At 39.2% G+C, this 18,863-nt stretch overlaps 1 long non-coding RNA gene across 1 annotated transcript in view; it reads right to left on the minus strand.

Moving 5' to 3' along the window:
- The window catches only part of LOC131278550 (uncharacterized), a 202,091-nt gene that overhangs the window by 149,819 nt on the left and 33,409 nt on the right, over positions 1 to 18,863 (minus strand). The gene's annotated exons all lie outside the window — the stretch shown is intronic.

Here is an 18,863-nt window from a genome sequence, read left to right on the forward strand (position 1 = left end):
GGGAGACCACAGAATGCATTTTGCCATGCAATGGAAGATAAGGGCATTCCTATGCACTTTACTTATATGATTACTTTGTTACACAGGCAATATATTTCACCTGGTTGTCCCGCGGATCTGTCTCTCTTTTTTTTTTTTTTTTTTCCACTGCTGCAAAAAGCTTTATTGTTTACACTTGGTTCAGGGCTTGTTAGAGGGCTACAAGATGGTAGTTAGAAAGATGCCTCCTGGCTGGAGGGGCTCAGGCAGAAGCCTGGATGCTGGGGGAATAGAGCCCTCCCCCACGGCCTCGGGGCTCCGGAGGCTCCTAGTCGTGCTTGAGGGTGAGCCTTTCAAAGAGATACTCGCCCAGCCCCGCCTGCGGGCCAGCAAGCCTGCGGAGGTTGGTCAGGTGGTCGCCTATCTTTTTGATCAGTTTCACCTCCTCATCTAGGAAATGGGTCTCCAGGAAGTCACACAGATGGGGGTCTGTGTTGGCAGATCCCAGGGCATGCAGATCCAAAAGGGCCTGGTTCAGGGACTTCTCCAGGACAAGGGCAGCTTCCATGGCGTCCAGGGTATTGCCCCACTCATCTTTGGAAGGCTTCTGCACATCCTGGAAGAGGGCACGGCCGCCACGCTGATTTTGCATCTTCAAGAGATGCTCGGCGCCCTCCCGCTTCTCCTTCGCCAACTCGCGGAAGAAGTGGTCCACGCCCTTCAGGGCCACATCGTCCCGGTCGAAATAGTAGCCCAGAGAGAGGTAGGTGTAGGAGGCCTGCAGCTGCAGGTTGACCAGGCGGTTCACAGAGGCCTCCACGTCGGCAGAATAATTCTGACGGATCTGGGAGTTCATGGTTGGTCGACAATGAGGAGCTAACCACAAAAAAGCGGTGTTAGCTGGTCCCGGCAGCGGGGGATGGCCGAGGAGTTGGTCCCAGAGGTTGCAACTGGAGAAGCAATTGCAAGGTGGTCAAAGCCGAGGGTGTGGGGAAGAGTCCCCGGGTCTGTTCCGTTCAAACACTGTTGAAGCAAGAGACAGATCCGCGGGACAACCAGTATAATCCAAAATCAAAATTAAAGTATTTATTTGAGTGAGAACAAATCATTGCCTCTTCCCTGACGTTTCCAACGTAATCACCCTACTACTATGTTGATGGTTGCTATCTCCAGGATATAAAGCACCATCTTTTTTTTTTTTTTTGGGGGGGGGGTGGTTAAATCTAAATTTAATTTTTTAAATATAATAAGTTTTATTTTTAAAGAGGTTTTAGATTACAGAAAAGTTACATCACACTCCCCTATGGAACAGCAACAATCCCCCAAGTGCAACGGCAAAGACCAAAAAAGAAGAATGGTCCAACTGTGAGCCCTTGATACTAATGGCTATACTTATGATCCTGTGTGCCTGAAACATGAACTGGGCCTAGAGCTGCAGGGTGCCTAAGAGTTTCCTCCTGAAAGCCTCCATGTTGCTCAAATGTGGCCACTCTCTAAGCCAAACTCAGCATGTAAATGCATTACCTTCCCTGCAACATGGGACATGACTCCTGGGGATGAGCCTCCTGGTGCCAAGGGATTACTACCAATCACTAGCTGGTGATGCAACTAGAAAGACACTTGAATAAAAGTGTCAACTCAGACCAGCAGAAAATCTCAGCCTACATGTAGGATCATGTGTTAAAAACTGCTTTTGGACCTTGAATTAAAGGGGGAAATGGCAAAGACACATGTGTTTATTTGGCTAAGATTCTTCAAAAAAAAGTCGGAAGGATACATCGTATTCAGTACTCCTTGAAACCCAGCTTCCCATTGCCTTTCTTCCAAGTCCCTGCAAATCATGTCAAACCTAGTGCCTATGAGTCAGCCTAGACTTGTATCTTAAAGCATCTCTACTTCCCAGCAGAACTGTCAAGGAAACACTTTAAATTCTGCCCATTAGCAAAACATGCTACAATTTCTTCCATTACTAGTCACAATAGTTCCATAGTAGAACACCAATTAGTTCACTCTAATCCATAATTTATTCCTCCATCCTGTGGACCCTAGGATGGTCATGTCCACTCCAACTCTGTATCGAGAGGGGGCTTAGATTCCACATGGATGATGGATGCAATTCTCCTGCTTGCAGTTGTAGGCACTCTCAGTTCCCTGGTGTGGTGGTTGACTATCTTCACCTCCCTGTTAGCCGACCTGGTTAAGTCCAACAAATCAGAGGGTAGGAGTTGCAACTCTGCTGAGGCTCAGGGCCCACCTGGCACATGGACAGTCCAGAGATTCAAGTCTCCTGAGTATACACCAACCCTAGTGCCAACCACAGGGCCAGTAAAAGTGACAGCAGAGGCATGTGTAGAAAGGTCACATCTGTGTCCTACTCCATCACACTCAGGAACACAAGTTCCAAAGTTGGGCCCACTGACATGGCATTGAACTCCAGAGCCATCTGCCATGACCATAGAACCTGTGTGTCTCCATAGACCTCAGGAGAACCAGTACCTGGGGTGGCATCTACTTTGGCAGTCTCTGTGGTCCTGCTGAGTTGTGAATAAGCATGACCCCTCTGATGACCTCCCGATGAAGTCTTGATTTGAACTTTTTCCTAACCTCAAAACAGGGAGCCATTAAATCCCCATTGTTTAAGCCAGCCCATTGTGTGGTATTTGCCTGAGCAGGCAAGAAAAGAAAACAATATTCAATATACATCACAATGGAAAATCAGAATCTTGTACTCACTGCCCATTTCTTCAGCCTGAATGCTGAAACAATTTCTCTAATTCCTTCCATGGTAATAAGAAACATATTTTTCCCCCAAATGAAGCAGTGTGTAGATTTAGCATTCAGGAGCAAACACTTCTGTGTGTTATTGCCCTTCTTTCAGCTTGGCAAGGGAGAACTGACCCCAACATCCCTTTCCAATGTATATATGGTTCATCAAAAAAAACCACAAAAAACAAAAGACTAATCACATGGAAAAGTATCTTCTCCAGTACATGGGTTGTCAATACAAGATTTGAGGAGCACATTCCCCTCATATGTACACAGATATGCTAGGGGCTGATTCAAACTCTGCTCATCAATAATTTCACTTAGAATTGAGCAAAGTATTTTTTAACCCACATCTATGGCAGTGTTTTTCTCTCTGAACTTAATATTCACCAGTAACTTCACACCAGGTTACAAACATCTTCTTGGCAAATGTGTGATTTATAACCAATTTTGCTATTTCTGGAAAATGTTAGCATCTTCCTTTGGGTCCTTCCAGTCCATTCTCTGCACTGTAGTCTAAGAAATCCAATGTTGCGTTCTGCCCTGGTGTTCTATGAGATTTCACTTCGTAAGGGTAAGGCTACATTGGGAAAATAGGAATAGAACTACATTGGGAGGTGGAAATTGCAAGTGCCTTCAGATAGATAAATGACTTAAGGCAGCCTCCAAGGAGAGTGCCAATAAATAACTTAGAACTGCCCACAAGAAAAGTGCCAATAAATAACAAGGGGCTTTTAGAAGAAAAAAATAGATATGCTATCTTCAGCTAACCACAGTGTTCCGCTTCTGTGCCTGCTTGCTTGCTCGTAAACCCCCTCCCCCTCCTAAAAAACTATAAAACACCTCTTCCCTGAGACTTGGGGCTGCTCTCTCCTCTGCGTAGGATGAGACAGTCGCTGCACAGCTAATAAAGCTCTCATTTGGAACTATATTCAAAGTCTGAGTCTGGTCAATATTGTTAATCTATAACATTTGGAGGCCCCAGTGAGATTGATCAATGAGATCCCCCACTCCAGCAGGGTTGATCTCCTCAGACTCAGGGAGATGGGCTCGTTCTGGGGACGGACCAGTGGTCTAGGGGAAGGCCTCAGAGAGACGTTCTTCCACCCCGGACACCGCCCGGCCCTGGAACTTGTCTCCACCTAAATTCTATCTGGAGAGCATCAGGAGTTCCTGGGTCCAGGATTAGCAAATGTCCCTCAGCAAGTCTGTTTTCTGGAAAACCTCTGCAGAGTCTGTGGAATGTGGGGAAATGGATCTGCTGGACGCAGCAAATAGATCCCACCCACTGGTCAGAGTGAGACATCGCTCTTGACTTTGGTTCAGGTTGTCTGGTTTGTCTTTTCATCTGTCTTAATTGTTTGTCTTTTTGTATTTCTGTTCTGTGTAATTTGTGAAAAATTATGAGTCAAATGTAAACTGTATGTTTCTGCTAATGAGTTGTAATTGTTTTGTGTTTGCCTGTTCAGTGTCAACGTATATTTTGATACCTCCGGATGGTGATATAAATTAATAAATAAAATTTTTTTTTTAAAAAAGAGCTCTATTCAAATGGGCAAATATAAAATAGTGCTTATATTAATACATAAGTTTGAATGTTAACAGGATTTCTACAATAACAAAAAATTGTAAGTCTTAACGAAATTACTGTGTCTTTTCATTAAAAAAATAGTTCTTGTCTAAATTGAAATGAATATTTTTCTTCACAGGATAAAATGAAGGAAGTAAAACTTAAATGAATATTAAAGAAGGTTAAAAGTTTGTGGGAATGCTGACTGAAATTTAATGAGTTTTTTCTGGAAGGATGTGTTTTGTCCTAAAATAGGATGGCTGATTTTCATGAACTCTTGGAACGCAGATGCATGTGGCAAGTGGTAAAAGGTATTGTGGTAACTTTAAGTAAGGGAATGTGTTCTGTGAAGGTAAAATTTGTCTTAAAATAATATAATTATAGTCTATATGGTTATAAATAATTATAAGAAGTTTAATGAAGCATTGTTTAAATTAAGGTATTTAAATGGCTAATTCCAAAAAGTCATGATTAAACAAAACCTGAATTGATAATACTACTAATAAAAGGCAATTTTATAACAAGAAAACTTGTTGGCAGCCAGTCTCCCCTGCCAACTTGCTTCTAAAAGACTGTTTCTAGTATGACATGCCACTAAGTATTTAAAGTGAAGAAAAGTTCATTATTTTAACAAGCTTGTTTAGTGTTGACAGCAATTATATGTTGTAGAAAGTTTTCCTGGTAACTTAATATGTGGGAAATATGGAATGTGTTTTTATTGTTAAGGAAACAGGAGATGATTTTGTCCTAAGATAAAATGATTGATTATTGGAAAGAGTAGAGTGTAGGACAAAACCTGAATGAATACTGAGAGTGTAGAAGGTTTGTGGAAGAGAAATTCTTATAATTAAAATTGATTAAGATTTGATGGGTCTGTCTATAAAGTTTTAAAAAGTTTAGTATCAAATAGTGTACTGATGCAAAGTTAAAACTGTTGTTCTTTCTCAAAGTCTCCCAAGTCATTAGTCTCTTTTAGTAAAAGTTTCCTGAATAATCAATATTTTTAAAAAGTCTGTTTTATCAAAATAGCTTCTTGTGCTTTTAACCTCATCATTTCCTCAGTGTTTGAAGAAGAAAGGGTCTTATCTCTTTTTAAAAAACATAATGTTCTAAAAATCAAATCCTGAATAGTAGCTTTTTGTTTCAAACTAACTGCAAGAAATTTGTTCCTTTACCTTAAAGGAAAAATTAAATAGTTAAGTCAATTTAATATGTTATAATTTGAATGAAAGGTGTTTAAAAGTGTATGAAATTAACAGGTTTAAAAAATTAATAAAAAATGTAACTAAGAATTAAATGACCATTAGAATTTTATTATCTCCAAGGCCTGGGAAGAATAAAGGAAGTCTCCTGCTTTAACTGTCAGTATTCCTAAGAGTAGCAATTCATGAAAGAAACCAGTCTGTCTCCCTGAAGTTCAAATAGCTTCGGTAAATATACATAAAATTAGTCTTATTGCTTATCCAAAATTCTGCTGGGTTCAAAGTAAAGTGTAAAATTCTAAAACAAAAAATAGTGCTAAAGCATTAGGAACATTTTAGTTACAACCCATTAGTAAAAAAATAAAATTCTTGTGCAAAATTGCACAATCATAGTGCAAATTTAAAAAGTTTCAAGAATCTTTAAAATGTTTTGCTGTCAAACATTTTTGTAAAAAATAAAAGTTTTAAATAACTAAAGTTATGTTTTTATAACAAACTATTCATATCTGCCTATCTGCTCAAATTGTTGAAATTAAATAGGCAGTTATATAAGTAATAAATATTTCTGAAACCCAAATTAAGCTAAACAGTATATAAAATAATGCAAATTATAAGTAACATCAATGAATTGTGTTTCTGTATCTAACTCTATTTGTGTCTGCCCGTTTGCTCGGTGTATGTCTTCATACATCAAGATGATAGTATCAAATTAACAAGTAAGAATTCTTAAAAGCTCTATTCAAATTATTAAAAATTAAATATGCAGTTATATATGTGAATAAATATTCTTGGAGCCCAGATTAAACTGGCAAAATGAACAGAGTCTTATAAAAATCTAATTATAAAAACTATTCAAAAAAGAGCCTCCTCTCTGCAAGAGTTTTAAGGGCAAGACTGAGTGTGAGATATTAAACCTATCTATTAAGCTAAAAAATTAAAAATCAGTTTGCCCTGTAATTTCCCAGTTTAAACCTTTTAACAGCCATAAAATAAAAGTAATTAATAGTTCTGTTAACAAATTTCAGTAAGTAAATGTTAAAGATTTGGACCCGAAGGGTATCAGGAATGTAAGAAAGAGAAAAGGGGGGGGGGAGAAAACAAACAAAAAAAACTAACGAGCTGGGATCAAGGAGTCTGTGAGTAATGACTCCTCAAACAACTTTATTTTCTACATGTGGCATTATATATACTCAAACTATAAAGATAACAAGCAGTGTAACTACACATTAACAAGACTCATAAATTAAAAAACTTATCTCAAAGTACAAACATTCAGTATTCCTTTCAAACTACAAAGTGTGTTTACTCGTATTTCTCCCTGCCTCGGACAGCTCTAGCCTCTTAACTTGAAACGCTTAATTGCTGCATTCCTATGTTAAAAGCATAGCCATGAAAACAGCACATCTCCCTTTGTGAGACCGCCATGCCTCAGTTTCCAACAAGTAAAAGAGTCCATAAAAACTATGGAAAAATCTTTTCAGGATTATAATTAAACAATTTAAGCAATTATATAATGTGTTTTCAAACCTGGTAGTCTGTATGCTCTTGAAAATTATTCATTTTCATAACTTAAACAAAAAAAAAGTTTTAGCTTCCTGTAAAAAATTTTTAAAAATTAAAAAAAAAAACATTCCTTGCATAAACTATAGTAGTTTCAATTTTGTTTAGCCTGAGTGTAATCTCCCTCAGTTTATGAAGTGCCCATTAAATAAATTGACATTGTATGTACAAGGTCTTTTGAGTAATAAAAATTATAATTTTATGTTAATAAAATTTAAAAAAGAAAAAAGATTGTGGATGTGCTCTCTTAAATAAATAAAGTAAATTCCTTTGGTTAGTAATTGTAATTTAATATATTTATTGAAATATAAGGTAACTGATCAGTGTGGTCATGGTCAATTATAAAAAGTTTGTAGAACATCTTCCAAACTGAAAATGTTTAAATAATTATAGTTCTAAAAGTCATTGTTAACTGAAAACTTGGATTGATATTGGTTGCAAAGAATAACTTCGTAATAATAAAACCTGTCTGAAAGCCACTGCAAGGTGCATATTTAAGTAAATAGTAATAAAAAACTATCTTGATTCTATTGAGAATCTTCTGTTTTCATTTTAACAATGAAAAATAGTTTTTCCATCTATTACTACAATAAAATACCTACTATTATCTTAATAGTAAAATTGTATAAGTAAACAGTCAATTGATATAATGTGTTGCATTAAACTGTTTAAAATATATAAAACAAGAAATAAACTTTAACATTGTCAAACTCTTTTGTGCATTCAAACCAGGCCTTGAATACATTCAGGTTGCCTCCATGTGAGTTACTGGGTAGGCTGGTCACTGACCCCTTCATTTAAAAAATTTGCCTTATCAGCCTCTGGTTTTGCTCCTGAAATCGATGAAAACTACGTTGCAGTTTCAAGCTCCTGCAGCAGCCAATAATGACTTAGTACTGCCAAGTGTACAATGAATATTGCCTCCAGAATGGCACTGTTCCATAGTGCCAGAGAGCACTATGCACCTGGCTGGTAGAATACTGGAAAATCTCTCTAAAATCAAGGATGCTGCAACTTGCTCACTACGTGAAGAACATGCTAAGTGGAGCCATGATACCAGGATACTGCAAGTAAAACTTAAACACAATTGGCATTATGGCCTGCTCTCATGGAAAGATAACATGTAAAGTATTACAAACCTGAAACTTAAAACTATTAATTGCAACTCTAAATCCTTTCATTAAGGAATACATTAATTAATAGTAAGTGCTGCACTCTTATCCTGTACTAAATATATGCCTAATAATAACGTTATCTTTTCTATTTTGGATCAAGTGCAGAAGTATATTAAACATGTTAAATTCCTAGTAAATTCATTTTCTAAACAGTTAATAAACATGTCTATAAAATAAGGTTGCAGTCTCAGCCAGGCTCAGTCAACTTACTATTATTCTACTGTACTCTACTGTATAGCAAAAATGAGGCTTGCTTGCTAATAATGAATCACCTATTAAACAAGTCAAAATTACTAAAAATTGTACAATTAAAACCAAAATGTAAAAACCTTTATTCTGTAGTTCTGATCACTCCCATAGCTAAAAACTAAGAAAATTTCCAACTTAGTGTACTAATCCTGAATGAAACCAATTGCCCAAATGGTGCCAGTTCACCAGGAGCATCTGACAAAGCACATGAGTGCCAATCATTAAACAGCTTGAAATGTGTCTTCAAACAAAGCTAAGTATCTATTGCAATTTCTCTCTGAAAATAAATAACTTAGAAAATTTATATATATATATATATACCGTTCCCACCAGCTTTTAAAAAGGGGTGCCATCTTTATAAGCACCTAACCTTGTCTACCTCTGTAATCCAATGTCCTCTTTTAAAACCAGGTATTCCAAATTTTTAATTAAGTTTGTTTCTTTCAGAGTAAACATCTTATTAACCATATGAAAACTTCATCCAACTTCGTACAGAATGCCAGATCCATCTTCCTCCAGTTAAAATAAAATAAGAGTTTTACACCTTGTTAGGCAACAACTACAGCCCATAGCCAGCAGGAAGCAGTTACAGAAAAGAAATCATCTCCCTTCAGCACCCCCGTAAGACTAAAGGTGTAAACTCTTTAAAGGTAAAACAAAATTAATAGATGGATCTGGAGCCTGATTGGAAATCCATGTGAGTGCCGGTGGCCCCAAGATAACTACAGGGGACCCTGCCCCAAGATTCTGCTGTCCAGAATAAAAACTTCTAAACTTTTGCTGATTCCTGTAAACACCGTGCAACTACAAACCAGACAAATTCAAACAAATCCTGGGTATTGGTTGCCCTCCTCCAGGAACTTGGTTTGCCTGCATCTCAGGTCTAACCCCTTGTATTCTCCCCGACTCAAACAATCTCTGTGTCCTAATAAATACAATTCCCCAGGTTTATAACTATCCAGGGCTTAAGGGCAGGGAACTCTTCGACTTGTTAAAAGTACCAGAACCAGGTCATTGAATATATAAAAAGGTCCCTGTGTATCCTCCTTGTACTGCTTACCTGTGGCCCATTATATAATCAGTAATTTAAAAATTAGTACAAAAAAATTCCAAACTGTTAAACTTATAATTTTAAAAGCCCCCTACAGTTAGTGACTACCCACGAAGAAATTCAAAAATTTGAATTACCATAAAGGAAAGGAGAAATGTAAGGGTAAGGCCACATTGGGAAAATAGGAATAGAACTACATTGGGAGGTGGGAATTGCAAGTGCCTTCAGATAGATAAATGACTTAAGGCAGCCTCCAAGGAGAGTGCCAGTAAATAACTTAAGGCGGCCTCCAAGGAGAGTGCCAATAAATAACTCAGAACTGCCCACAAGAAAAGTGCCAATAAATAGCATGGGGCTTTTAGAAGAAAAAAATAGATATGCTATCTTCAGCTAACTGCAGTGTTCTGCTTCTGTGCCTGCTTGCTTGCTCGTAAACCCCCTCCCCCTCCTAAAAGACTATAAAACACCTCTTCCCTGAGACTCGGGGCTGCTCTCTCCTCTGCGTAGGATGAGACAGTCACCGCACGGCTAATAAAGCTCTCAATTGGAACTATGTTCAAAGTCTGAGTCTGGTCAATATCGCTAATCTATAACAACTTGTTCTGATCATAAATTCTCCCTTTTTTGTTTAAACTACCCCCAAGTTGTTGTTTTCTTAAAATCTGCAATATGGCTCATTACTTGACTGAGGATAATCTCCCTTAGCATGTTTATATGGAGAAAGAGATTGAAGAGAGGAGAGCGAGCTTGGAGGGTTGATGAACCAGGTAATAAAACAGGGAGGAAGCAAGTATGCAAGCAACAACATGCAGGAGGAGTATCTTTCCAGAAGAAAGGGCAATAGAAGGGAGGGAAAATTGAAGCATGGATAGGAGAGATACAGAAACCTCTGCAAATGTGGAATGCCAAGGGAACTGAGGGCAAGAATAGTGCCTTATTTGTTTATTGTTCTCTTCCAGGACCTAGCACCTTGTCTGGTGCATAATGAGTACTAAATGTTAGTTAAACGAATGAGGTAACAGCAATAGACTCTTTTTTCCTGTGAAGTAGCAAAGTCAGGTACTTCTTTTGTGTGAGAATGATGGATGGGGGATGGCAAGGAGTGGAAGAGGGGAAAGGAAGTTTGTGGGTGAGCCTGGGGGTGGAGTGAAGGGAAGTGAAATGGCTCCACACCCAATGGTTTTGCTGGAGACCTCTCCATGCCCCGCTACAAGGCTTCCTCTCCACACACTGAACATTCTGGTCCCGCCCCCCTCACCCCCAGTACAGTATCTCCTCCCAGGGTTTTAGAAAAATGCTGATTATCGTTGAAGCGCCCAAAAACAGAGGCAATACTATGTGCCAGATATGTTTTTGCACACTGCAAAGATATCTTCCCATTTAATTCTCACAATAGCCTAATGAACTGGATGTTAGCATCCTTATTTAGATATAAACAAATTGCTTCAAATAGTTTAACTGACTTGCCCAAGTGCCAGGGCCGGGATTCACTCAGGTCTGACCCCAGTCTGCATTCATTTCATACACCATGCTCCTTCCCTAAAATCTACGCAAGCAACTCAACCCATCTCACAGGTGCATCTTTTTTTTCTCTCCAGGGGAACCCCTTAGCTCAATGGGTTTTTACTTTTCTTTTCTTTTCTTGGAGAGCAACTTCTCTTCAAATTCTTGAAGATAACTTACTGTGGCCTCGTTTACCCTAAAAAAGAACGCAAAGAATTATGGGCCCAAGCAGTGAGTTTGTGGAGTCTCAGATATGTTGCTGAGTTTAAAGATGTGAATTAGGCAGTTAATATGCAAGGGGTTATAGCTCTGGAGAGCATCTGGCTGTAGCTCCTTGCAGGAGGTCCTTGTTTCAAATCCAAATCCCCCTGTTTACTTCATACTTTTCTTTACAAAAGGTAGTGAGAAAGTAAAACGTAACTCAGAGGGAGAAGTAAAAAACCTGACCAGATAATGTGAGGTGGGAATAAAACTTACTGCAAAGTTAACAGTAAAGAACTATTTCTCCCAAGGCAAGGACACAATGCAGCTGTAAAATTATAACTGAGGGTTAAGAATTAACAAACAATTATGATTACTGAATCATTACATAGATGCCTTTTTATTTCCAATATATTATAAAATAGCCAAAGGTTAATATCTGAAATTCCTGAAACCAGCTAGACCGACCTCACACTTTGTATATGATCATTTCAACTAAAAACCTGCCGTCCTGATGATTATCCCAGAAGGATCTTGCCTTTGTATATGGTCATTTCTGATTCAGACCTGCTATTGTGATGATCATCCCAGGTTGATCTTACCCTTGTATATCAGAAGGTAAGCACTCCACCCTCCCATTTGAAATCCTAAGAAAAACCTTGTAACTGACTCCTATTCTATAAAGTCCTCATCCCCAGATGCCTTGATCTCTGATAAGGACTGTCTTGTGTATGGGAAACTGATGTCGTTCAAGTGATAGAGCTTCCACCTACCATACAGGAGGACCTGAGTTTGATCCCTGGGGCCTCCTGGGGAAAAAGAAGAGAAAGTGTGTTCACGTGGCAAGCTAATGTCCATATGGTGAGTTGGTGCTTGCACAAGTGAGTCACGTAGCAAGATGATGATGCATCAAAAGAGAGACAAGGGGAGAGTCAAGGTGAGGCCCAGAAACCAGGAACTGAGGTGGCACAATTGACAGGGAACCTCTCTCCACATCAGAAGTCTCTGGGATTGAGTCCAGGTGAATCCTAGAGGAGAGAAAATGAGGGAGAGACAACACAGACAGTAGAAAAAAAGAGGAGAGAAAATGAGAAGAGAACACATTCAGAAAAAAAAAAAAACACAAAACAGCAGGGCAGAAGGAGGGGAAGGGGGGAAATAAATAAATAAATAAATAAATAAATAAAATCTTAGGGGGAAAAAATTGTCTTGTGATTGTAATAACCTTGTTTCTCACCCTGGTTTTGTACCCACCCCTCATCCTGTTCAGCCCTTTTACTAAAGAAGGAACCTGAGTCAACCCCACCCCAATTACTTATTAGCATACACTGCTAAGCCTGGGTATTAGAAAACTAACAGGAGTACTGCAGTTTCCCAGAGGCAGATTTTGGGGCCCTTAGGCCACTGATTCTGAAACGCAGAGTTAGTGGCCTAAGCAAATAAATTCTCTCTCTGAGAAAGCCAAGTGTTTCAGGAATTGGTTAATAAAGTGCAAAGAGCAGAAGAACCCACGTTTTGCTCAGTATCAAAATGTCATAATGGGGCCCTTCTTCAAGAGACTACTATTTTCTTATTCACTGAGGAACTTTGTTTTCTAAGATCATAGACTATCGTAAACTTTCCTGTTTAAAATTTCATCAGGGTAGCGGATGTAGCTCAAGTAGTTGAGCACCTGCCTCCCACATGGGAGGTCCTGGGTTGGGTTCCTGGTGCCTCCTAAAAACAAAAACAAACAACAAGCAAAAAGAACAAAACAAAAAACAAAAAGAGGAAGAAGAGGCAAGGAAGGAGCCCGGACCGACCAAAGCCCACGCACCACTGCATCCCGACGTCCAGTACCCACATTCCGCTGCCACCACCATGCCCAAGAGGAAGGCTGACGGGGACGTTAAAGGAGATAAAGCCAAGGAAAAGGACAAACCACAGAGAAGATCTGCAAGGTTATCTGCTAAACCTGCTCCTCCAAAGCCAGAACCCAAGCCTAAAAAGGCCCCTGCAAAGAAAGGAGAGAACGTATCCAAAGGGAAAAAAGGGAAAGCTGATGGGAATAACCCTGCAGAAAATGGAGATGCCAAAACAGACCAGGCACAGAAAGCTGAAGGTCCTGGAGATGCCAAGTGAAATGTGTACATTTTTGATAACTGTGTACTTCTGGTGACTGTAAGTTTGAAAGACTATTTTTTATCAAGTTTTATAAAAATGCAGACTTTTGTTTTACTTTTTTTTAAAGCTATGTTGTTAGCACACAGAACACTTCATTGTTTTTGGGGGAAGAGGCAAAAGTCACTAATAGAATATCTCTGAAGCTGGATTAATATGGGAGAAAACACCTTTCCCCTCTAGTTTTTTGAGAGATTTCCTTTTTACTCCCAGGAGAAGGGAATCCCTGATGTTGAGAAACATTATTCACCTTGAAACAAATGCCTTGAGGTGTGAAAAAACTAAAATTTGTTTTATGCCCTCATGACCTATTTTCTCTCTCTGCCTTCAGCATACATTTGACCCCTTAAACCCAGAGACCTGTTGGGGCCTGACCCCCAAAAATTGGTTACCAGGATGTCAGGTAATCTGGACTTTCCCATGATGCCATGGATATGGCATCCCTCAAAAAAGTAGTGATTCCTTTTTTAGATTGTGGATAACTCTGCTGTTTTCATTTAATTTCCTGAACCTCGGGGTTGGCTCATGAAAAGGTATTAAACAACATGCTAAATGTGAAATGTCAACCCTCACACTAAACTTCCCCTGTTCAGAGCATCAAATGAAGACTTCATTGGGTTTTATAGTGGCTTTCTGATTTTGGTAGTCCATTGAAGAAAGGCGTTTGAAAGTTGTTGTCTACTGTTAATGATAGTCTGCCTAAAATGCCATGACTGTTTATGAAAAGTGTCTTTAATAAAAGCTGGCTTGGAAAAAAACAAACAAACAAAACAAAAACTCTGGGTATCCAATATGGCTCAGGGGTTGAGCACCAGCTTCCCACTTATGAGATCCAGGGTTCAATCCCTGGCCCCAGTACCTCAAAAAAACAAAAACAAAAAATCAGAATAAAACATCCCACTCTTGCCTGGAGGATGTAAATTACTTTGTCTGGCCGAAACCTGCTTAAGGGTAACCTCCATAATGACCTTCCAACTGTTTGAAATCTCTTAGCCCTTAATACTTTATTCTGTTCTATTTCTTTCCCTACTTTTGGTCTAATCCCACATAGTTAGGGAGGCCCATCCTTGGGAGTTGTCAAATTCAGCATTGCCAAGAAAGGTCTCTGGAAGTCAAGTCCTACATTTGGACTCCTGTTTTCGTAACTAAAGTTATACTGGAACACAACCACTCATTTTTTGTTTATTGGCTATGGCTGCTTTTGCACAACAACTGTTGAATAGTAGTGACAAAGACTACGTGGCTCTCAGAACCAAAAATATTTACCGTCTGATAAAATTACAGAAAATAATTACCACCCCTGCTCTATGTTCACAGCTCCACTTTGTGGAGTCCCATTCCTTCCTCAATTCACTACAGTCGGTCTTCCACCCCCATGCCTCACTATTAAACAGCCCTCCAATGACAGTTATCAATTCCCAACAAGCCTATATGAACACTAGGACAGGAGGAAGACAAGAGAGTCACTGGTTTAGTAACTTCCATAGTCAGGAAGTATGGATTCAGGTCCTGATACTATCAATAAGAAGCTGTATGTGTTTGGAAAGACCATTAATCTTGAAACTGTATTCAGATGTCTGCTGTGAAGGGCACAGGCTAGTGAATCTGAAGACCCTCCAGATATAAATGCCAATGTCAGTTCTTTTTCAAAAAGGGTGTAGGGAGATGGCAATAGGGAGGGGAATATGTTGCTTGTTTTGCCTCAGGGAGATAAAATTATGGCGCAGGTTTGGCAACTTCCAGCAGGCCCAAAAGTTATAGGAATGTTGGGTGTGGTTACACAGGTGAAAGGAATTACGTAGGCAATACTTACATGAGGGGTTATGGCTCAGTGGTAGAGTATGTGACTACAGATTAAGAGGTCACTGGTTCAAGTCCAGGTGCTCCCTGGGTTTGGTAGTTCTGCTCACTGGACCTGGTGGAAGATTCAGCTCCCTTTTCTAATTCTGCATCTCAGGATATTGATTCTTCCATATTTGGGTAAAAGTCTGGCATAATTCAGGGACCTCATCAAAATTTAAAAATTTGTGCATCAAAGACCTTATCATGAAAGTAAAAAGACAACTTTGGGAGAAAATATTTGGAAACCATCTATCCATCAATGGTTTAATATCCAGAATACAAAAAGAAATCCTACAACTCAAAAATAAAGACAACCTAATTTTAAAATGGGCAAATGATTTAAGTAGACATTTCTACAAAGAGGATATACAAATGGATTAAAAAAAAGCACATGAAAAGATAATTGACACCATTAGTTAATAGGGAAATACAAATCAAAACCACAATGAGTTACCATTTCACACCCACTAGAATGGCTACTATTAAAAAACAGAAAATTACAAGTGTTGGAAAGGGTGGGGAGAAATAGGAACACACATTCATTGCTGGTAGGAATATAAAATGGTGCAGCTGCTATGGAGGACAGTTTCGCATTTCCTCAGAAATCTAAGTATAGAACCACCATATGAACTGGCAATCCTACTACTAGGTATATACTCAAAAGAACTGAAAACCCAGATATTTGCACAATGTGTTCATAGTGGCAGTATTCTTGATTGCCAAAACATGGAAGCAATCCAAGAGTCCACCAAACAATGAGTGGATAAACAAAAGGTGGTGTATATATACAAAGGAATACTATTCAGCATTAAAAAGGAATGAGGTTCTGTATCATGCAACAACATAGATGAAACCTGAAGTCATCATGTTGAGCAAAATAAGGCAGACACAAAAAGACAAATATTGTATGAGCTCACTGATAGGAAATAATTAGGATAAGCAAATTCATGGAGTTGGAAATTAGAATATAGCTTGTCAGGGGCTAGGGTGGGAATAGGGAATGGATAGTTAATGTTTAATTTATATAGAGTTTCTGTTTGGAATGACAGAAAAGTTTTGGTAATGGATGGTAGTGATGATAGCACAACATTATAAATGTAATAAATAGCATTGAATTTTATATGTGTATGTCATTAAAAGGGGAAATTTTAGGTCATATATATAAATAGAATAAAAATTAAAAGAAAAAACATAGGACTGTACAACACAATGAACCCTATTGTAAATGATAGACTAAATTTAACAGTACAATTATAAAAATGTTCTTTCATGAATTATAACAAATTTTACCCCATGTGATGGTTAGGCTAATATGTCAACTCAGCCAGGTAATTGTGCCCAGTTGTTTGGTCAAGCAAGTACTGGCTAATTGTAGTAAAAGGACATTTATGGACTTTAGTCATCAGTGAGTTCATTGCCTAGAGGGCTGATTTAAAAGGGAAAGTGATTTCAGCATTCTGGGAGAAATTTTCAGCTCGACTTCAGACAGCCAATGTCTCTGGGAACTTATCAAGGACCTTCATCAGAGCCCCTGGTTTGCAGCCTGCCTGTGGAATTTGGGCTTGTGCATCCCCATGGTCCTGTGAGAGAATTTTATAGATTCTCATACTATTTACAGATATCTCCTGTCAATTCTGTTTCCCTAGAGAATCCTAACTAATTCAGCTTGGTACCAGGAATGATTCTTGAGAAACAGAATCTTAAACATAGGATTTCTGAAGTGGTTCTGGGAGCTTTGCAATTGGCTTTCTACTCTAATTGGAATCAAGGGTACTAATAACTCCCTTTCCAATATCAAGAGGCCACTAACACTCCACAGTGTGAGTTGGCAACAAAGATATGCAAAATATCACCACTGGATTCCCCTACTTCCATGCTTATAAGAGGCATGCATATGGGTGAGAGTGTTTTCAGCATCTTAACTGAGTTTTATGGAATCAAAAGGTACAATGATGTTGGCTGGCTCCTCTTAGATACTCTGGATACAGTTACAAAAGAGAGGGAGGAGCTAAAGGCTTCAAATTTGCAACTTAAACACCACACAAATGATGGGAAAGTTTCTATGTGTGCTCTGAAAGAAAATCTTGTATCGTGCAGCCACAAACTTGATATCTCTGAATTCCAGGAGACCCAAAATGTCATTTGGTTCCCCAGTCAGGGTAAGGGCTTATGGAGGTCAAGTGACTAATGGTGTTTTAGCTCAGGTCCACCTCATAGTTGGTTCAGTGGGTCCTGGATCCATTCTGTGGTTATTTTCCCAGTTCCAGAATGCTTAATTGGAATAGACATACTCAGTAACTGACAGAATCCCCAAATTGGTTTCCTGACTTGTGAGGACTCTTATGGCAGGAAAGGCCAAGTGGAAGCCACTAGAACTGCCACAACCTAGCAAAATAGTAAATCAAAAGCAATACCAATTCCTGAAGGGAATACAGAGATTTAGTGCCACCATCAAGGATCTGAATGACGCAGGGGTGGTGATTCTCACCACATCCCCATTTAACTCTATTTGGCCTGTGCCGGAAAAAGAAGTATCTTGGAGGATGACAGTAGATATGGTAAACTTAACAATGTGATGACTCCAATTGCAGTTGCTGTCCCAGATGTGGTATTATGGCTTGAGCAAATCAACACATTCCCTGGTACCTGGTATGCAGCTACTGCTCTGACAAATGCTTTTCTCTCAGTTGCCATTAGTAATGACCACCAGAAACAGTTTGCTTTCAGCTGGTAAGGTCAGCAATATACCTTCACTGTCTGCCTCAGGAGTATATCAACTCTCTAGCGCTATGTCATAATATTGTCCACAGGGATCTTGATCATCTCTCCCTCCCACAAGATATCACACTGGTCCATTATATTGATGATAACATGTAGCAAAAGTAGCAATGACTCTAGACTTATTGGTAGGGCATTTGTGGGAGAGAGGATGGGAGATAAATCCAACAAAAATACAGGGGCCTTCCACCTCAGTGAGATTTCTAGATGTCCTGTGGTGTGGGGAATGTTAAGATATCCCTTCTAAAGTGAAGGATAAGCTGCTGCATCTGGCCCTTCCTATGACCAAAAAAGAGGCACAATGCTTAGTTGGTCTCTTCAGATTTTGGGGACAGCACATTCCTCATTTGGGTGTGCTACTCCTGCCTATTTACTGAGTAACCATAAAACTGCTAGTTTTGATTGGGGACTGGTACACGAGGAGGCTTTACAACAGGCCCAGGCTCCTGTGCAAACTACATTACCACTTGGACACATGATCCAGCAAATCCAAGGGTGCTGGAGCTGTCAAACTCAAATACAGATGCCATATGGAGCCTTTGATAGGCCCCTATAGGAGAATCACAATTCAGACCCTTAAGGATTTTGGAGCAATACCCTGCCATCCTCTGCAGATAACGACTCACCTTTTGAAAAACAGCTTTTGGCCTGCTACTGGGCCTTAGTAGAGACTGAATGCTTAACCATTGGCCATCAGGTTGCCAGAAGATTTGACTTGCCTATCCTGCACTGAGTATTGTCTGATACACCAAACCATAAAGTCAGATGTGCACAGCAGCACTCCATAATAAAGTGGAAGTGGTATATACGATACAGGGCTTGAGCGG

The sequence above is a fragment of the Dasypus novemcinctus genome, chromosome 5 (assembly GCF_030445035.2).
Source record: "Dasypus novemcinctus isolate mDasNov1 chromosome 5, mDasNov1.1.hap2, whole genome shotgun sequence".
Taxonomy (NCBI): domain Eukaryota; kingdom Metazoa; phylum Chordata; class Mammalia; order Cingulata; family Dasypodidae; genus Dasypus; species Dasypus novemcinctus.